The 21017-nt window shown below is 48.8% G+C and overlaps 1 protein-coding gene across 1 annotated transcript in view; it reads right to left on the bottom strand.

Annotated features, from left to right (window-relative positions):
* Positions 1-19564, bottom strand: part of ATP8B1 (ATPase phospholipid transporting 8B1) — a 122870-nt gene extending 103306 nt beyond the window's left edge. The window contains exon 1 of the mRNA XM_032309129.1: positions 19490-19564. The gene's annotated coding sequence lies outside the window, so the exon portion shown is untranslated. The remainder of the gene's footprint in view (positions 1-19489) is intronic.
* Between the last annotated feature and the right edge of the window lie 1453 nt (positions 19565-21017).

Genomic DNA, 21017 nt, shown 5'->3' with positions numbered 1-21017 from the left:
AATGTCCTCCAGTTTAAACGCCCTCTTGGGAAGCTTCCTGAACACCCCTGACCTGAGTAACTCCCTTCTCTGTGCCCCCTCACCCCTGCAGGCTGGTCTCCCTTCACTCACCCGGCCACCCAGGCAGCAGCCAATCCCACTAACATCCCACAGATAGTGATCAAACACCAAGCCGCAGCCATTCCGTCCGCCACTGAGCCGCACAGAGCAGGACAGATGTGGCCGCTTCTCTGGAAGCTTCCATCCTCAGGGAGCCGCACACCAAAGAACCCACAAGCAACTGAAGGGACGAGAAGCAGCAAGGGGGACCTACTTTTACGAGGGGTGATCAGAGAATGCTCCGATGAAATGAACTTGAGCCCCAAAAGCAAAAGATAAGGAGCCCTTGTGGGGAAGAACTTTTCAGGTGAGAAGGCAACAAATGTGCAGGTCCTGAGACAGGAAAGGGCCATCGTGCTCCAGAGGCTGAAGCAGGACAAGAGTGAAACTGGCAGGGGGTTGCAGGCTGGACCTGCTAAGCCACAGGAAGGAGGTAAATGTTATCAGTGCCATGAGGAACCACAGACAATTTCAGAGCTGGGCACAGATGTGCTCTGGGACCCGAGCGGCGCTCTGGACTGGGAATGGAGACATCAGCGAAGGGGGCTCCTGGCGGGGAGGGGAGCTCAGGAGGAGGGTGGTGGTGGCTTGAACAAGGGGGAGGCAGTGGACACAATCAGGTAGACTCAAGGTCTCGTGGAGGTAGAAGCAGCAGACCTAACAGGTGGACTGGAAACGGGGGTCGCAGGGCGCCTGGGGGGCTCCGTCCGTTAAGTGTCTACCTTTGGCTCAGGTCATGATCCCAAGGTCCTAATATTGAGTCCCTCATCAGGCTCCTTGCTCAGAGAGGAGTCCGCTTCTCCCTCTCCCTCTGCCTTACCCACCCCCCTCATGCTTGCTCTATCTCAAATAAATAACTAAAATCTTTAAAAAAAAAAAAAAAGGAAATGGAGGTCGGGTTGGTGCAATGTGGAGGAGGAAGAGGTCATGGTTCAAGTCCAGGTGCCTGGCTTTAGCACCAGCTGGAGAGGAGTCCTTCTAAACCAGCTGGGGGTTGTGGGGGGCGGTGGTCAGAACCGTCTGGAGACCCGGAGAGCGGAGAGGACAGGCTGGCAGGCAGAGACCCGCAGGAGCTGGTGTGTTAACAGCACTGAAGGCCACTGAAACTGAGCAGATTCCCTCAGGGAGGCAGAAGCACGCGGGGAGGGAGTCCTGGGACCCGGCATTCTCAGAGGACTCCAGTCCAAGGGGTCGGGTTAAGATTGCCCCAGCCCGGCACTGTACATTTCGGGCGGGATGTCTCATTGGGGAAGTGGTCCTGGGCATCATGGGATGTTTAGCAGCCTCCTGGGGTGTTTCTAAATGTTAGCAGCACCCCCTCAGTTGCGACAACCTAAAACATCCCCTTAGGACCCCAAATCGCCCCAGTTGATTAGGTTAGGGATGCTTCCACCATCTCTAATAAAGATGGTGCCAGATTTTGGTCTTGAAAGTCCACAGCCCACCCAGGGGAAGAGTTCCACAAGCTCCTGCACCTTTCTCATGTTCTGGCTTTGTGGACAAGCACCTAGAATTCACTGAGTAAAACCAGAGCTACTCCTAAGCTTGACCTTGCTCTATCTAGAAAGAAACAATTGTAGTTGTACTAAGCCCAACAGGGTCCGCAGATCTTGAAAACCTTTTGGCTTTATTGTCTTTTGATAATAAACACAGAACCCCAAACAGTGAGTGAATCTTGGTGGGAGCTCTTTTTCCCTTGTATGCAAGTATTTTATAGCTCAGAGTGATGGAATGGGCTATAAGCCTCCAAGTATCACCGGTAAAAAGATCTCCTACCCAAACCAAGATATCACAAGAGTCCACTTCCCCAGGTAGGAGCGAACTAAAAATAATCCCCGGTATTTTGTGGCATTTGCAAAGGATGATAATATGCACCAGAAGTTAGTGCTAAAAAATCTTAAAATACCAATTTTTGTTTGTGACTATTTTAAGAAGTCATAAGGTCCAAGAATGTGGTTATTCTCTTCTGGCACCTTACTAAAGGAATGAAGCCATAAAGTTTACTCGATCAGGCCACAGGGGGTTCTTCTGACCCCAGGGTCATGGCCACAACAACCAACTTAAACACCTGCTCTCAGAGAGCATCTTTGAATAACAGCAGCTGATTCCAGTGACCCTCAGTGTGGAGAAGTGCATAGGTCTGACTCTGCCACGGTCCTTAGGTCCTTATCCTTACAGAGCTGCTGATTCCAGTAAGCACCATGATGGGGGACGGATTACATCAGTGATCGCTAAACAGGCTCTTCTCAGGCAGGTGACAGCCTGGTGCAAAGACAGACCGACCAGCGATTACACGACAGTTCAGGATGGCACTGCCCAAGCCCCATCTGTCCTGCTTCTCACTTGCTCAAGGTGATGGAGGTCACTAAGAAATCTTAGCATACCCTTCCCTGCCACAGCCAGACGTGACTTCAGAATCCTACTCACCAAAAACTTCCAGGGCAGTGGTCCTCAACCTGGAGCAGGTGTCCGAATCATGTGAAAGTTCCGTTCAGACACAGATGGCGGGGTTCTGCTTCCCAAGCTTCTAATTCGGGAAGTCTGCAGCTGCTGCTTTAGGACCATTTTTTTGAAAAGCAGAGTTTAGGTAACTACCCCTAGATCAAGTGGAGTTCGCACAGGAAATAAAAGCTAGCTACCACCTCTGAGATGGTGAGATCTGGGTCAGGAATGTACAGATAGTGACCAGAACAGAGGAGGGGCCCCTCACTTTGACCGGGGAGGTTGGAGAATCAGGAAGTCTTCAAGGAGGAAGTAGCTCCTGATCCGCAAGTATGTGGGGTGTATGGGAGTCACAGACAAAGAACAAGGCACAGGCAGAGACCTCAGACAGAGGAGTGTGCTCTGTCCTATTAGAATTCCAGCTAAGAGGGAAATGACATCTCTTATCAGGTAACATTAGCAGAAGCAACTGCACCATTAACTTAGGAATGAAAACATTCCTTTCTTATTGAAAGCATATTAATGATCAAATATATCATTGTCAGCCTTTTTCTTTTTGCATTAAATGCTTTCCTCCTTAGACAATAGCTTGGGCTTTTTAAGAGTCTGTCATAGCAGCAGCTGGCTGGCTCAGTCCGCAGAGGGTACGACTTTCGATCTCAGGGTTATGAGTTTGAGCCCCACACTGGGTGTGGAGATGACTTAAAAAAAACAAAATCTTAAGAAGAGTCTATCACAACCTCGGATTATCAAGTACTAATCACTCTGCCATTTTAATTTCGCCACTAAGGATATGGGCAAATGTAGGCTGCTCAGTTGGTCTAAAGATGGGACCTGGGGTACCTGGGTGGCTCAGTCGGTTGAGTGTCTGCCTTTGGATCAGGTCATGATCTCAGGTTCCTGGGACTGAGCCCCGTGTTGGGCTCCCTGTGCAATGGAGAGCCTGCTTCTCCCTCTCCCTCCTACTCCCCCTGCTTGTGCATGCTCGCTCTCTCTCCCCGTCAAATAAATAAATAAAAATCTTTAAAGAAAATAAATAAAGATGGGACCCGCACTGGTCCAGGAAATAAGCAAAGAAATAAAACAGAAATCTCAGGGTCACCTGCTAAGTGGAGACCAATGTGGGCAGAGGTCGGGGAGGAAAGGATCCAGTTAAATTTAACATAAATAGGGAGAAAGAGCTGGGAATTTTGGGGGGTAGCCTCTAATCTAAGAGCCTTCATTTCAATAATATATGTGGTCATCTAAAGGTTCATGTAAACTAGGAACCCCCAAAAATATTATAGGGAGTTTTATAAAAAGAAAAAAAAAATCAACAGTCAAAGGAGAGATACTATTATCTTTGTTTAGTACAAGGGGTTAAAAAACAACCAGATCTAGGAGATAACGTCGACTGAACCCTTTGGGACAGAAAAAAAGATCCCTAACCACTTAGAGCTTAATCAGACAAATTCTAAAGTACAGAAGAACTAGCCACCAGGATGTTAGGATAAAAGTATTGTTTGGGGGGTGCCTGGGTGGCTCAGTCAGTTGAACTTGGGTCATGATCCCAGGATCCGGATCTGATCTAACCTAGCATCTGGCTCCATGCTCCAGACACAGCCCTCTTGTATGCCTCCCTGTACCCCCGCTTGCTCTCTCTCGAAGAAATAAATACAATCTTTAAAAAATACATTGTTTTGAAAGATTTGAACTATTTTTTTAAGGTTTTATTTATTTTTTGACAGAGAGAGAGAACACAGGCAGGGGGAGTGGCAGAGGGAGAAGCAGGCTCCCCACTGAGCAGGGAGCCGGATGTGGGGCTTGATCCCAGGACCCCAGGGTCAGGACCTGAGCTCAAGGCAGACAAATAACAACTGAGCCACCCAGCTGCCCCTTTGAAGTATGCTAACATAAAAATTTGAAGACAATGAACTTTTTGATATTAACAAATCCTAAGGGTCCTCTAGACTGAAAATCACTGTGCCATTCCTAAGACAATGCAGCAAACAAAATGTTACTTTATAATCGAATGTACCTTGGTTCTTACAACAGTCACCAACATGTATGCTCCCTTAGTCCTCTAACAAGTACAATCAAAGCCATATTATGCTTACTGATTTCCTCAGGACACATGCAAAGGAACCTATAAATAAAATAGAACTTCATCTGATAAAAAGTAAGCATAAAATCCCACCAGAACACCGAGGCTGGGTAGTGTGGGATGCACTCTAGATTTCCTTTTGTTATTCTGGCTGGATCTTTGCTGGGAACTTCCTCTTCAAAACTGAAGTCGTGCCTTACAAACTGCACAGCTTTACTGATTTTTAACTTTTAAAAAAGATGCTCTAAATTCTGGTCAAACTTGAGTGACTAGAATGTTGGAACTCTTTTTCTGTAGATTAAAAACTTCTCAAAATACAGAAAAAACCCTATTTAAAACAAAAAGGCCTCATTTAAAATTTGATAAACCTTCTGAAGGTAGGTTTATGGTATTTGTCGGGTAAACATAAAAAATACTTCATCAAAGTGAATATGGGATGAAACAAGACAGAACCTACTGCAAAGGCGGTTTCTTTTTTCTTACCTTGTATGAAAACCATTAATTCCTTGTACCTGAAATAGGTTTTTGTATGATTCTCCCACTACACATTAAATATGTGGAGACTAAGCACTAATTCTAACACTGCTACAGCTCTCTAAGTCAGCATGAAAAGTGAAAGTAATGGCCTTCACAGCTGTCCTCAAGGAATAGGGTCCATTATAATCGCTCACTCAACACATTGTTGAGTTCCTACTGTGTGCCAGGAGCTGTGGTTAGCACTGGCTGCATATAACAACAGTAAATTCCAAAAAGAACAGGAAGAACTCCCCGAAATATAGAATATCCACATCTGGGTCTATAGGTATCAGAGGTATCCACTGGGACTGGTACACTTTAAGTATCAGGATTTCAAAAATCCCAACAAGCATCATTGTTATTACGGCAATGCCTCATCTAAGAAACTAAGCTTTCAGTTGCAACATAGTGGCCCCTCAGGCTCGTCAGATACTACTGACTCCATCAGAGGAAGGACAACGTACAGGGAGGCAGCCCCTGACTGCCAAAGTGGCATATGCTTCATTGTCTTAACTTACAGCTTGAAATTACGCCCACCATGTAACTTTTAAAAGTTGGAATCTTATGGCATAGGAGACTGTGCAGAGGAGGACATCAGGAAGATACGCTACCACATGTATGGGCGTAACAGGAAGCACAGGAAATGGGAACTTTGAAAATTAATTGACACCACTGAACTCAAAGTGGCAAAGAGGGTCCTAGCCCAGCTCCAGCCTGAGACCGTCCACCCAGACCATGCTCTCCCTTGTGTCGCTCTTCTGGTCCATGGGGATACCATCCAGCCAAATAACTGCCAAGTGAGATGACTTCAAAGCAACGAAGTGGCCTAAAAATATACAGTATGTTATTACTAGCCAAGGTCAAAGCACTGGTCAGTGACTTGGCCAGATCAGACATCTCCTGACTCCAAGGCCTTTCCCCAACACCAGGCTGCTGTTTATTACAAATAATGAATATTCAAAGACCGGGTAAGTAACACAACACAGCCATTTTGAGAGAACAAGTAAATCAACCCTCCTCCCACTCAATCCCCCAATTTTCAAAAACACAAGTTATCCTTAAATTGCAAACATCTTTGTGTTCCAAAAGTTCAATTCTGGGTAGTGTTTCTAAATAAAATGCAGGACGTGCAGTTAAATCTGAATTTCAGAGACAAAAATTTTTTTTGTATAAGTATGTCCCAAATGCTACATGGGATATACTTATGCTAATTTTTGTTTGTTTGTTTGCTGTTCATCTGAGATTCAAATGTAACTGTGCACCCTGTATTTTCATTGGCTAACCAACTTCTGGGTCCTTTGTAATGCTTTCTAACACAGCTGTGAGGTTCTTGAAAGAACCCTCACCTTGGGAGCTGAGAAAACACAGCTCAACTTCCAGGGGTTTGTTTTTGTTTTTGTTTTTTAACTTCCAGTTTTTGAGGTCTCTGGCAGGTTATAGCTCCTTCACTTGCAAAAAGAGGCCAGTAAATACATAACACCACACAATTTAAATGCCTGACTATCTGAGAAATCCGGTGACTTTATCAAGTCCCCATTCAAAACAAACTGGCCCTTTCCTGCATTTGATAAACATTTTGGTGTGTGCACAGTTGTTCTGTGTATTAGACAATATTGCATCAGCCCTCCATCTCCTCTTTATCCATAAAGCAGGGCCAGTGCCTATGTACACGTGCTTGGATTTTTTTTTTTTTTTTTTTTTTTTGCTCAAATGTAAATGCTTTATTACTTTAAAAAAAAAAAAAGGCTGAATGTATGATTTCACAAAAACCTATCAAAATTAAAAGCCTGACCCTGAGGATTAGGATGTACCAGTTTCACAGGCTCTCCAACGTCCCTGTGGACCTCCAGAAACTCACCTTCACACCTCCAGTTCCCAGAGTTACGTGTCTCCAGCCAAGCTTTCTGAACCTATCTAAGCTTGACCTGGGTGTCCCAGCCACTAGAACTGAACATGACGGAAGCTAAACTCTTCCCCTTCCTGCCTGCTCCTCTGCCTCTGAGGTCATAATCTTAAGTTGCTTACATTAGAAATCTGAGCCTCACCAGACACTTCCTTCTAGGAGCTCCTCAAATCTGATCCACACAAGACCAAGACCCCACCTCTCAAATACTGCTCCTAACCCTCCACGTCTCATCTCCACTCTGGTCACCCTGGTCCTCACGGAGCCTCCATCATCTCCCTTACGGACATCCAACTGCTTTCCTGCCCCCCAAATGCATTCCGCACATCACAGTCTCAGTTACCTACTGAAATCAGAAATCAAATCATGTCACTCTGCTGCTTAAAAATACTTAAAGGCCCTCCCATCAGCTTGGTCCCTGCCTACCTCATTTTACACTTCTTGGCCTCACCATGACCTCCCCCAGCTATTCTGGCCTTCTCACAGCTCCTAGAACACAAACTGAGCGCTCACCACAGGGTCTTTGCACATGCCCTTCCCATCAGCTGAACCACGGGAAGTCTTTACTGGTGCTTCTCATCCTTCAGGTCTCAACCCAAGTATAATCTCCTCCAAGAGACACTCCTAGGCTATTTTTTTTTAATCGTGGTTAAATCATGGAACAAAAATTTACTGTTTTAACTATTTTTAAGAGTACAGTTCAGTGATACTAAGTACATTCACCTTGCACTGTTGTGCCACTATGACCATCACCCAGCTCCAGAATTTTTTCATCATCCCAAACTGAAATGCTTATTAAACAGTAATTCCCCATTCCCCCTTCCCCTGCCCCTAGGAAGCACTGTTCTACTTTCCATTTCTGTGAACTTGACTATTCCAGGTACCCCTCATTCTATGGTACATACCATACTGGTCCTTTTGAGTTTGGCTTATTTAACCCAGGACAAGGTCTTTAAGTTTCACTCATGGTACAGTGTCAGAGTTTCATTCCTTTTGAAAGACTGAGTAACATTCCACTGTATGGATATACAATATTTTTTTATCCACTCATCCATCAACAGCCCATCCAGGTTCCTCTGGGGCCATTTTTAAGTAGGATCCCATTATTCTTTTAAGAGTGTCTTATTTTATGGGGCACCTGGGTGGCTCAGTGGGTTAAGCCTCTGCCTCTGGCTCAGGTCATGATCTCGGGGTCCTGGGATCAAGCCCCGCATCGGGCTCTCCGCTCAGCAGGAGCCTGCTTCCCCCCATCTCTGCCTGCCTCTCTGTCAAATAAAATCTTAAAAAAAAAAAAAAAAAAAAAGAGTGTCTTCTTTTCCTTCAAGTGTTTATCACAGATGGCAATTCTAAGATCAGTTTGTTTCCTATTTCCTTTGTTCAATATTTTATTTAATATGTCGTCTTGCCACCCCACCCCTAACGACTCTTGTAAGCTCCACGAAGAGGAGGACATGTGTGTTTTGTTCATCCTTCTATTAGCGAGCATTTCCTGGCACAGGCTCTGGAGTGTAGAGGGCATGCAATAAGTAATCGTTGAATCATTCAATGAAAGAAAATCATGAGGACACCAGAAAGCCATGGTCTGCAACCACAGATTCCACGCATTTGTCAACTGTGAAAGAGAACAAATTAACGCACTGGATGCATGTGTATGCGTGTGTGTGTGTGTGTGTGTGCACTCACACATGCATATACACATACACACTTAGCTCTCTGGGCACAAACAATTCCCTCTGTAACATGTCAGTTGATCTGTTCATGACTAACATTTCCATTTCCTGTGTCTTTTTTCAAGAACGCATCACGTGCAAAAGTAACTGGTATATTCAGCAAGGAAAAGGAATTAAGTACAGATAAATGTTACAATGCGGATATCTCTGCTCAGGGGCGCCCAGGGCAGGGTGCGGGGCGGGGGGGGGGGGGGGGGGGGGGGACGACTCAGTCACTTAAACATCCAACTCTTGGTTTGGGCTCAGGTCACAACCTCAGGGACAGGAGATCGAACCCCGAGTCAGGCTCCATGCTTAGCGCCGTCAGCTTGTCCCTGTCGCTCTGCTCCTACCCCCACGCTCCCTCGTTCTCTTGCGCTCTCGAATAAATAAATTAAAAGTCTTTAACAAAAGAAAACATTCTGCTAAGAGGAGTCACACACAGAAGAACAGATGTTGTAGGATTCTGTTTATGCAAAATGTCCAGATAGGCAAATACACAGAGTCCAGAGTGGGGAACGCAGACTGGACCTCGCCAGGAGCCTAGCGGAGGAAGGAGCAGGAGCCACCACTAACCAGCACAGGACCTCTTTTTTGGAGAGATGAAAAGGTTCCACAACAGACTGTGGTGATGGCTGCACAACTCAGTGAATATCCTAAAAACCACCAGACCAAACACGTTAAAAGGATGAATTATAGGTACTTGAAATTTATCTCCACAAAGCTGCTTAAGAAAAAGACCACGTGGGGTGGGGGGTGCTGGGTGGCTCAGTTGGTTAAGCCTCTGACTCTGGGTTTCTGCTCAAGTCATGACCTGGGGGGGTGGGCTGGTGGAGATCGAGCCCCACCTCGGGCTCCACACTGCGCGGGGAGTCTGCTCAAGAGTTTCTCTGTCCACGCCCCCCAGCCCTGCTTGCTCTCACTCTCCAAAAAAAAAAAAAAAAAAAAAAAGACAACATGTGGCTGGAGAGGAAGGAGGCCTGCCTGCATCTGCGGGGTGGGAAGAGCTTGTCTTCCTGAGGAGGAGACGCACAACAAGGGGCCAGCACCATCAGCAGCAGCCCAGGAGAGGCCGCCGCCTCCCTCCAGCAGCACAGGGCCCCCAGCCCCGCAAACCCTGTGGATTACAGACCATCTGCCTTCCAGGAAAGGCCTCTGCTTTGTGCAAACCATTGCCTTTTTCTAACACCAGTCTCCCCCCACCCCCCTCCAAAAGCAAGAAGACGGGCTCTGAAGATAAACAAAGGTAAAGCTCTCTGGACCAAGATTTTACATAAATATGCATATTTCTGAAGAGCCTCTTTATACCACAGCCCACTGAGTTTACAGCATTCTGAAACTCAAGATTTCCGTCTGCAACCCAGGTTCTGCCAAGAAAGTTATCTTTGGCTCCTCTCTAACGCCCCACGGCCAATCCGTCCGGAAATCCTGTTGGCTCTGCCTTTTCGAAGATCCACAACTCTCTCCTGCACAGAGACTCACCCAGGTCCCAGCCTCCACCACGGCTCACCCGGGTCAGCTTCCCGCCTGGTCTCCCTGCCTAGGACCACCCCACCACCACCCCAATCCCAGCACAGCAACCAGAATGACCCTTTCAAAACGCAACCGGACCACAGATCACACTACTCCACTGGGCAACATTCCGCACCAACCACCCCCGAGTCCTGCACAACGTCAAAACATCCAAGCCAAGTCCTTCTACCCCCAGAAAGCCCTGCATGGTGGGGCTCCCCCTCCCGCTGCTCCTGGCTTCTCCTCCCACGCCCCTCCTCACTCATGGCTTGAGGAACAGCCAACCACCTGCTCATGGGCTTCATCAGACCAATCAGGAACCGAGCACCTGCCCATTAGGGCGTCTGCCCAGAGAAACTGGTCCCCTCTGCCTTTAGGGACACTCTGTTCCCAGATCTTCAAGGTTCCCCCGTCCCTGCGGAGTCTTTGCTCAAATGTCACCTTCTCCACGTGACAACGGCATCCTGTTCTCTCCATCCCCTCCTCCAGGCCCGTCTACGCTGTCCAGCTTGCTGTTCATCCCGCCCCTCCCCGGTACTTATCGTCACACAGGCCACATCATACCCGCTGACTACCTTTAGTATCTACTGTTTCTCTCCGCGCTCCAGAAGGTGAGCCCACGAAGAGTGTCTCTTCATTGACCGGATTCACAAACAGATGCCAAGTGCCTGGCACACACCATGTGCCTTTTAACATCTCCTGGGCAGCCGGCAGGATGGACAAATGAGCCCTCGGTTTCAGACCAGTAGGCTAAGAAAGGGGGTCCACTAGGCGGAACCGCGGAGGAGACAGAAAGTTCCTTAGGAGAAACCGAGAGCGTCCTTCTTTGGCCATGAACTCAGGAAGGGAGGCCAAGAGTCGAACAGGAGACAGGCCCGAGCAAACTTCCTTCAGCTTCAAAAAGACTGTTGGTCAAGTGATCTCAAAGAACAGATCAGATGCCTTCTATTCACCAACTCACACGGCCTGAGGTTCTCATAAGGGGAGAAGCCCAAGACGGAGATAAAAAAAGCAAACAAACTTCTGAACAATCTTAATCAAGTTCAGCCGGACAAAAAAATCAAGGATCAACCTCTGAGACATCAGCCATGTTAGCCCCAACATCCTTTTTTGTGGCTGTGACCAGCAGAGGATAGGAAGATGGAAAATACCCAAGGATGGTAGTATGGGGGGTTAGTTTGAGTATTTTTTTTTCACTTGAAAAAAATAATCCTGTTTTTAAAACATGCAAATTCTTATTTTGGCTAATTTTTCACAGTCTGACCATAAACTGAGTTTGTTGTTCTCTAGAAAATATAGACTGGATGCCTGGGTGGCTCAGTGGGTTAAGCCTCTGCCTTCAGTTCAGGTCATGATTTCAGGGTCCTGGGATTGGGGGGTTCTCTGCTTGGCAGAGAGCCTGCTTCCTCCTCACTCTCTCTCTGCCTGCCTCTCTGCCTACTTGTGATCTCTGTCAAATAAATAAATAAAACCTTTAAAAAAAAAAGAAGAAAAAAGAAAATACAGATTAAGAGACCTTTAATCTAATAGACTGACATCTAATTATTTAAAAAGGGCTTCTGGTTTTTCTCCTGCTATTATTACACAGATGCAACATGGGCTAATTCTGCCATTCCACAGTCTATAACTGACCTTTGGCCTTAAAGCTGTGTTTGAAAACCATGGATTTGATCCCAAGGTAGAACTCAATCTATTAAGTATTCCATTTTCAAACATTTAAAGGTCAGTTTCTCTCACATGCTAACCCTCCTTCCAACAAAAGAAAGCCATGTGTTTTCACCCAAGTCAGTTTTGGAGGAAAGTTAAGGATTTTTTTTTTTTTTTTTTCTCTACTACAGAATGTCCTCCCTGGAAGACAGCTGTGGTCTGTAGAAGTTTCCAGATTGTGGAGCCAGGGCTCCTGAGCTTCCACACCTGTGGGGACAAGCACAGTATCAGCCACACCATGGGTCAGCTTCCTAGGAGCAGCTGCAGGTGAGAAAGAGAGGCGTGTCGTGCCCTCCACAGCCCTCCACGCAACCAGCCTCGCTGTGGTTCCACTGGTTCTCGTCTCCAAGCTGTTCTGGAAGAAATCGTCCCTGCCCTTCTTAGCCACTTTCTTTGAAAGGTAAGTGTCACAAATTCAAAGATGATCTCAAAAACATCTACGAACAAGGGGCACCTGGGTGGCTCAGTGGGTTAGTCCTCTGCCTTCGGCTCAGGTCATGATCCCAGACTCCTGGGATGAAGCCCCACCTTGGGCTCTCTGCTCAGCGGGGAGCCTGCTTCCCCCTCTCTCTGCCTGCCTCTCTGCCTGCTTGTAATGTCTCTGTCAAAAAAAATCTTTTTTAAAAAAATGGAATATAGATTACTGGGAGCTGTGGGGAGGGGGAGGGGGAGCCACTGTTTAACGGTTACCAGTATGAGAATGGGATGATGAAAAAATTCTGGAAATGGGACAGTGGTGACTGCTGCCTGATATCATGAAGGTGCTCACTGCCACTGAATTCACATTTAAAACCGGCAAATCTTGGGGCACCTGGGTGGCTCAGTTGTTGAGTGTCTGCCTTCCGCTCAGGTCATGATCCCAGGATTCTGAGATCAAGCCCCGGGTAGGCTCCCTCTTGGGGTGGGGGGAGCCTGCTTCTCCCTCGCCCATTTCCCTGCATGTGTTCTCTCTCTCACTGTGTCTCTGTCAAATAAATAAAATCTTTAACAAATTTTTTTTAAAAGATTTTTTTTAATTTATCTGACAGAGATCACAAGTAGGCAGAAAGGCAAGCAGAGGGAGAGGAGGAAGCAGGCTCCCTGCAGAGCAGAGAGCCCGATGTGGGGCTCGATCCCAGGACCCTGGGATCATGACCTGAGCCGAAGGCAGAGGCTTAAAAAGCCAAATTTTATCAAAACTTGACCACAGTCGGACAAAATTCCCATGAAATAAACTTCTCTACTATGGTGAGATCATGAGTACAGATTTTCACAGAATTCCCACAATCTCTTCCATCTGATGAACCCTACACACTTGCTTTTGCTTGCTTAATAAGCCTCCAGAATTTCTGATGTAACGTTTGCCAGTGCCGGGCTTAGAGGCCCACAAGTTGATTCCCTCATACTGTGGTAAGGCCAACAGTTTCCAGCACGAAACATAACAAAATCTGACCCATCTTCTCATGTATGTGAGTACTGAAACCACTCAAGACAAACGGTCATTAGTTTCCTTATAGAGAACATTAAATGTTTCTTCTGGATCCACGAGTCATCTGTACCTATCTCAGAGAATGGTCCCCGTAGGTCACTGCACTCCAAGACGACACAGAGAATCTGTGTACAAGTCACTTTGTGCTTTATAAAATAATGCATCCATCCCACCGTAGCTGACGATCGGAGACCATACTGGGTGCCTGACCAGATCCAAGGAGCATATTCCCCCCCAACCCGAGAAAAGGTTAGAAAACAGATTTCAAACACCGAGTGCTCTAAGCCAAACAAGCCTCAACTCTGGTGAACAAAAGCTACACAACAGAGAGACAAAAACCATAAAGGACAGCCCTGTCAACGAGCAAAGCCACCAGCCAAAGGTCAGGACACACATGTACTCAATGCCGAACCACAGGATTCTCAGTGCCAAGAAGGGGAGGTGGCCACTGACACTGAAAAACTGCCCCAGGACAAGGGTGACCTCAGCACCCACCACCCGCCCCCATCAGGAGTCCACGCCTTTCCCCAGACTGAGAGCCAGCTTCCTGGCCCAGCTTGCTCCCTTCTTCGGTACAAATTCACTAGCCTGGAGATGGCTAATGACCACAGAGCCTCTGAGCCAGAATCGGGCTGGGCTCACCATCTCCCCTTGCTAAGAGGGACAACATCCAGAGACCAGAGGGAAAGAGAACACCCGGGCTCTTTTCTTGCCAAAAAAGAAAAAACAAAAAACCCATAACTCAGACCCTCTGCTATGCTCACAGGCTTCAGCAAAGCAGGGAGGTAATCCCTAGGACAGGGAGCCTAGAGAAGAGATCCTCAAGGCATTTTTTTAAATGAATGAATGAATTGGACCGTCCCAAGGGTCTCTAATTAGCACTGCTTACTAAGCGCCACAAATGAGAGACACAGAGGGCACAGATCCTTTTGGGAAGACTCAAGTTCCAGAAACTCCTGGGTTCTGAACACGGAAGAATATATATATATTTTTTAATGCAAGTACAGAGGCCGAGGGAAAAAGATAGCAGGTTGGGGGTAAAGGAGACCCAGAGTGCTCCCTATGGCCCAAGCGACTCCTCCACCCAGAACCTCATGGCTGTGACTGAGTGGGCATGTCCGTAGGCCACCAAGGCCAGTTGAATTTCATGCTGTCCCCAAACGTCTATGCTCCAGAAGTCAAATCCTGGATGTGAAGGTTCAGAATCTCACCCCTATCCTAAGAGACTCTTTCTTGCCAGGGCTTGGTGCAAACAGTCCCCTATGTTTTTTAAATAAATACCAACAAGCAAAGTGATTCCTGTTTCCTACATAGTCTAGGAGAAAGGCAATTGCTGGGTGAGCAATGAATATTTACTGAGCAATCCAATGACAACAGTAAAACAATTTTTGGAGAGAGAGAGAGAGAATGCAAGGGTGGGGAGGTGGGGGGTGGGAAAGAGAGGGAAAGGATCTTAAGCGGACGCCATGTTGAGTGTGGAGCCCTCCTCAGGGCTCGATCTCATGACCCTGAGATCAGGACCTGAGCCAGAACCAAGAGTCAGACGCTTCACCGACTTTGCCACCTAGGCGCCCCAACACAATACCAATATTAATGACTACGTCTTACTGAGCTCTGCGCCAAGCTATATTTCGCTGCATTCATGCTGCTATTTGGAACTCATCACAAACCTTGTGAGGTGCTGCTATTGTGAGGTTGTTGTTATTATTATTATTGTTATTATTATTCCACGTTACAGATTAAAAAACTGAAGCCAGACAGATTAAGTAACTTGGCCTAGGTTATGCGGCTAAGAAATCTGTGAGATCTGGATTCCAAGTTAGGTCAAAGGACTGTGAAGCCTGAAAGTCACCAGCTTCTGGGCTCCAGGGGCCCTGGGACCAGTATGGAACATACTTCCTGTTGGGCATGTTTGGGAAACAATGTATTTAATTAAAAGCACAATGCATTTAGAAGTATTAGGGAGAATACTAATGTATTCTTAGAATCAGATGATAATTTCTCCGTTTTCAAAAAATAAGAACAAGAAACAAGACTGTATTACACAGGGGTGCCTGATGGCTCATTGGGTTAAGCCTCTGCCTTCGGCTCAGGTCAGGATCTCAGGGTCCAGGGATAGAGCCCTGCATCGGGCTCTCTGCTCAGCAGGGAGCCTGCTTCCCCCTCTCTCTCTGCCTGCCTCTCTGTCTACTTGTGATCTTTCTGTCAAATGAATAAAATCTTTTAAAAAAAAAGACTGTATTATACATACACACTTTCTAGATTCTTCCTCCACTGTGCTAGTCTTCCGTTAACACCAGATCTGACAAGATCTTAGATTGGGCATTCTTTTCAGTTGGGCATAGGGACAGGCATTCAGGAATAACCTGGTTAACAAAATGAAGGATAAGCGATCTTCTTTTTGTGTTATTAAAACTCCCTGGCAGCAAATTAATTTTTATCTTAAGTAACAAAACATCTACAGGTGTTGTGAATACAATTAAGCTAATTGAGAGATGCTAACAAACACCTGAAAACTCACATGCACCCCCCCCCCCGTCAAGAGGGATCTAGAAGCAAATACGAAAGCAACCTAAAATTATGCACTTAAATGACTTTAAAAACACCTTTCTTTAGACACATGTGACATGGATGGACCCCACAAAACTTGTTCTAGTAACTAAAAAGCAAGTACCTCTGCATTCATAAGAGAAAACATAAATAATAGATTCAAATCTCGCTAGAGTTATAAGGATCACCTGGATTTCATGAATGTTGTTTATGAAAAGGAATTCAAACCAGCAAGGCAATAAAATACTAAAAATACACCGAACAGGCACCTGGGTGGCTCAGTTGGTTAAGCATCTGCCTTGGGCTCAGGTCATGATCCCAGGGTCCTGGGATTGAGACCTGCATTGGGCTCCCTGCTTAGTGGGAAGCCTGCAGAGTCTCTACCTCTGCCTTTCCCACCTGCTTGTGCTGTCAAATAAATAAAATCTTTTTAAAAAATACATCAAACATCTGGGCATTATACTCTTTTTAAAATAGCAGTTTAATGAAGAAAGAACATAAGAACACCTACTATGTTTAAGGGACATTCACCTGTTCTCTCACTAATTCTCTCAACAACAACCAAAGGAAGTTGATAATAACTTTTTGGGAGGGTAAATTGAGGTTCAGAAAATTTAGGAATTTATCTAAGTTTAGACAATTTAAAAAGTAAAGGCAGGGCGCCTGGGTGGCTCAGTCTGTTAAGCATCTGCTTTCAGCTCAGGTCACGATCCCAGGGTCCTGGGACTGAGTCCCGCATCAAGCTCTCTGCTCCGTGGGGAGACTGCTTTTTCCTCTCCGTCTCCCTCTGCCTCCCTGTCTCTCTCCATCTCTCATAAAGAAAGAAAATCGGTAAAAATAAGTAAACAAAAATAAAAAGTAAATATAATAAAAAATTACAAGAAATACAACTTAAAATAAGTAAAAGAACTGAATGAAATCCTGCGGGAATCTAAATCCACAGGTTTCCCACTACTCCTTGCTTTAGGAAGATGAAGGAAGGAAAGTTAGGCAGGGAAACACCTCACAGCAGGAGGTGATCCATCCATGAATGCTAAGATCCCCAAGACTGAAATCCAGGCCAAACATGGAGCCTTAAGTCTGCAGACTTTTTTGTTAAGCCATTTGCTTTACCAAATCATTTTTAAAGACTGTATTTATTCATTTGAGAGAAAGAGCACAAGCGGTGGGGAAGGGGAACAGAAGGAGAAGTGACAAGCAGGCTCCATGCTGAGCATTATTTTTAAGTCTCAGTTTAGGGGCCCCTGCGTGGATCTGTAGGTTAAGCATCTGCCCTCTGCTTAGGTTGTGATCTCAGGGTCCTAGGATGGAGCCCCACAGGGCTCCCTGCTCAGTGGGGAGCCTGCTTCTCCCACTCCCTCTGCCTCCTGCTCCCCCTGCTTGTGCTCTCTATCGCTCTCAAATAAAATCTTCCAAAAAAAAAAAAAACTTTTTAAAAAATAAAGTCTCAATTTAAAAACAAAAAAATTTTTTAAAGATTTTATTTATTTATCTGACAGAGAGATTACAAGTAGGCAGAGAGGCAGGCAGAGAGAGAGAGAGAGAGAGAGAAGGAAGCAGGCTCCCTGCTGAGCAGAGAGCCTGATGTGGGCTCCATCCCAGGACCCGGAGATCAGGACCTGAGCCGAAGGCAGAGGATTAGCCCATTGAGCCACCCAGGGGTCCCTTAAAAACAAAATTAAAGAGAAAAAATCTCCTAGGTCCATCACTACCAAGAACAAGTGCACCCTGGCATGCATTTTCCTTAAAAGCCAGAAGCAAAGCTTGAAAACAGGCAGAGCTGCTCTCACACAGATGGCCATATACTTTCACCAGTATCAGGCCGCAAGAGCCTGACTTGGCCCTCCCTAACAGACAAGAATCACCAAAGCACAGCCACCAGCAAGCGGCAAAAGAAGAAAGTGGTTAAGGTTTCTCACCTAAAATTACAACAAGGAAGCCTCCAGCACATAATGAAAGTCATTAAGAAAATTCTGAGAGTAATTGCAGGCGGACTTCTCCCCCAGAAAGGAACCAGCTAATAAGCATTCATTATCTTTGGCACGGTGAAAGTATTTATAGGACGTTCACAGAAAGCCTTCCCCAATAGGCCCACATTAACGAATGGCATTTTAGGTCTAACACCAAAGTGCTCTGGAGACCGTGAAAATTCACATTTTGTGCTTTCTCTTTTTTATACACTCTAGTATTCACCATCCCTGGAGATTTTATCACACATTTTCAGTTTTTGTTCCTAAAAGCAGTCAACCTTCGCCCATAGCCTACTGCGTGCCTGGCGATCTCCAGGCTCGTCGCCCGTGCGGTCTCCTGCAATGCTCAAGAAGTCGAGGCAGAAATCCGAAGGCAACGCAACCAGGAAGATGGGAGAGAATCTTTTCTCACGCCAACGGGGCGGGCAGTTTCCGGGAAGGGAGCCCGGCGGCGGCGGGCGCTGAACGAGGACTTGGACTCGGCCGGGGGGCACCGCGGGCAGGCGGGAGGGGTCAGGTGGGATTGGGGGGCACTCGCGGGGCGGAAATGCCGCCCAGGGGCCCCAGACCCGCGCGTGTCAACTCCCCCCGCGCGTTCCGCATCCCCTCCGCGCTCTCGTCCTCTCCCTACAGCTGTGGCCAATCCGCCTCCCCAGCCGCGTTCCGGGACCCGACGCGCACAACCCCTCGGAGAAGCGGGGCGGACAACTGAAGGCTCTTCTTTCCCGGGGTGGGGGAGGGGGGAAGCAGAGGGTTGAAACACTCGCCATTCTCTGCGACCTCCGCGGCGACAAGCTGCCGCTCCGCACGCACAGCCGCGAAGTGACAGCGGCCGGCATCATACTGGGAAGGGAAGGAGACGGCCTGTGGCGGTGCCACCGGAGTTGGCTGAGACGACCCTACCATCACCGGGAAAAGTGTCCCTCTTCCCCATCACCTCCCCACCTGCGTTAAAGCTCACGAAAGATGCCAGGCGCGTACCTGGCCCTGCAGCAGGCGCCCTCCATCCTTCCCCGCAGGTGCGCCTGGTACATGAGGTCCTAAGGTCTTTTTCAGACACGTTGGCATCGGCTCCCAAAGGGGGCCCCAACAGAACTTGGCCACGGTAGACTTCCAGAGGCGCGGCAGACACGGCAGGAAAACCAGCGGCTCTCCCCTCAAGGGCCTGCAAAGCCTGCCTGGCTCGCCCCTTAAAGCTTAACCCCAGACATGTGCGTGGCAAACGCAAACAACCTAAACGCCACCTGCGAGTTCCCTCTTCTCCCGGCAGGTGAAACCTCCTGGACGTCTCCTGGGAGCTGCCCGTCCGGCCAGCTGTGCCTCTCCATCCCCGAGGCCGCCAAGTTTCCTACAGCCCCCACCTGAATCCCACCCCCGTGGGCTCCGGAGCCGGAGGACGCAGACAGCTGGGGCCACCGCATCCCGGATCCCGGGAGTCCGCCCGCTCCGGGGCGGCCAGAGGACCTGTGGGACACCGCGGGATCCCCCGGGTGGGGAACTTTGGGGGCTCCGCGCCGCGCCCCTCCTTACCTGGCGCTCTCTGGCCCGGGCTGGGACATCCGCCGGGGGCGCGCCCCTCCGCGCGCTCGCTGCGCACCTGGCCGCTGCCGCCGCCGCCACCGCCACCGCCACCGCCTGGCCCCAGCCCCGGCGGCCGCGCTAGCGCTTCATGGCGCACGGGGGCTGGCTCTGGGCCCCGGGAAGCGTGTCCACTTGGCGGCGGCTCCTCTGGCTCTCGCCTCTCCCCAATGGCTCCCCCGCCTTCTCCCGCCCCGCGTCCGTGCGCCCGTCCTCAGCGGCCGCCCTTTTCCCTTCGCACCCCCGGACCGGCCAAACTGGTTTCTCCGCTCTGGGGTGGTGCCTCCAGTCTCTCTCCCGCAGCCGCGGCTGGGCTGGGGCTGGGGGCGGGCCCGGCCGTCCGCCCTCCCTTTGTCCCTCCCGGGGGCGGAGAGGGGCTGGACGGGGAGCCCCTGGGCGGGCACACCAGGCCCAGGTCCTGCCTGGCGCCCTCCGTGCGCGCTGGCGGCAGGTGGGCACTCCGGCCGCCCCCGGAGCGCGTCCCCGGCCTCGCCCGACCCGCGACCTGGCAGCTGCGGTCGCTGTCGGTTCCTCCGGCGCCCCCGCCTCCCTGGGGGCCGCGCTCGCCACCCCGCCCCATCAGGCTCGCGTCATTTTCCCGCCGCCCTCCGCCAGCCTGGCCGCCACCCGGGGTCGGTGACCGCGCCAGCCCGGAAAGCTGGCCGGGCCGCGGCCTGACTGGGACCTGACCTCCCTCGGTAAGGGGAGCCGTACACTCTCGACGCCAAGTCACGTTCCAGGACCGGTCACCCAACGCGCGTCGCGGTTCACCGCGCGGAGGGTGGGGAAAGGGACCACACCGAAAGACCTGGAGAAACTTATTCTGGGGTGGCAGCAAGCAGGCCTTCTGCGGGGACCGACCTCCTTCGCCCTTAGGGGTTGGGGTCTAAGCAGCCGAGGTGCAGCAGGTGAAATGGCACGCCGTAGCTGGAAATTTGGGACTCGCGTGCGTGGTCTCCGGGCTGGTGTCTGGGCTTGTGAATCTTGCCTCCTCAACAGTGTGTACCGCACACTGAAACTCGGTTCAGCAGAAGTTTATTGCTCACCCACATGGAAGAGTCTCTAAAGGGAATGGAGGAAAGTCGAAGATGAATCGAACAGTTTGCTTTGGGGCGCCTGGGTGGCTCAGTCGTTAAGCCTCTGCCGTGGGTTCAGGTCAAGATCCCATAAGTCTTGGGATCGAGTCCCACATCAGCAATCTTGCTTCTCCCTCTGCCCCTCGCCCCAATTGTGTACCCTTTCTCACTGTGTCTCTGTCAAATAATCGTCAAAAAAAAAAAAAAAAAAAGTTTGCCTACGGTGTAGTAAGGAAAATAGAATTCGCAGATAAATACCTAGTTACCTGCAGATCAGGGTTTCAGGTCCTGGGCCTGAGAGTTCAGACGCCCACCTGGGGGCTTAAGGAAGCCTTCTCTGAGGAGGCCATGCCGCACTTGGGGCTGGGAGAGCCACACTTTCAGGGATCAGAGTTCTTCCTCCA

This window comes from Mustela erminea, chromosome 13 (genome assembly GCF_009829155.1).
Source record: "Mustela erminea isolate mMusErm1 chromosome 13, mMusErm1.Pri, whole genome shotgun sequence".
In the NCBI taxonomy this organism is placed as follows: domain Eukaryota; kingdom Metazoa; phylum Chordata; class Mammalia; order Carnivora; family Mustelidae; genus Mustela; species Mustela erminea.
The sequence above is the reverse complement of the archived record's forward strand: the minus strand, read 5'-3'. Positions and strand labels throughout refer to the sequence as shown.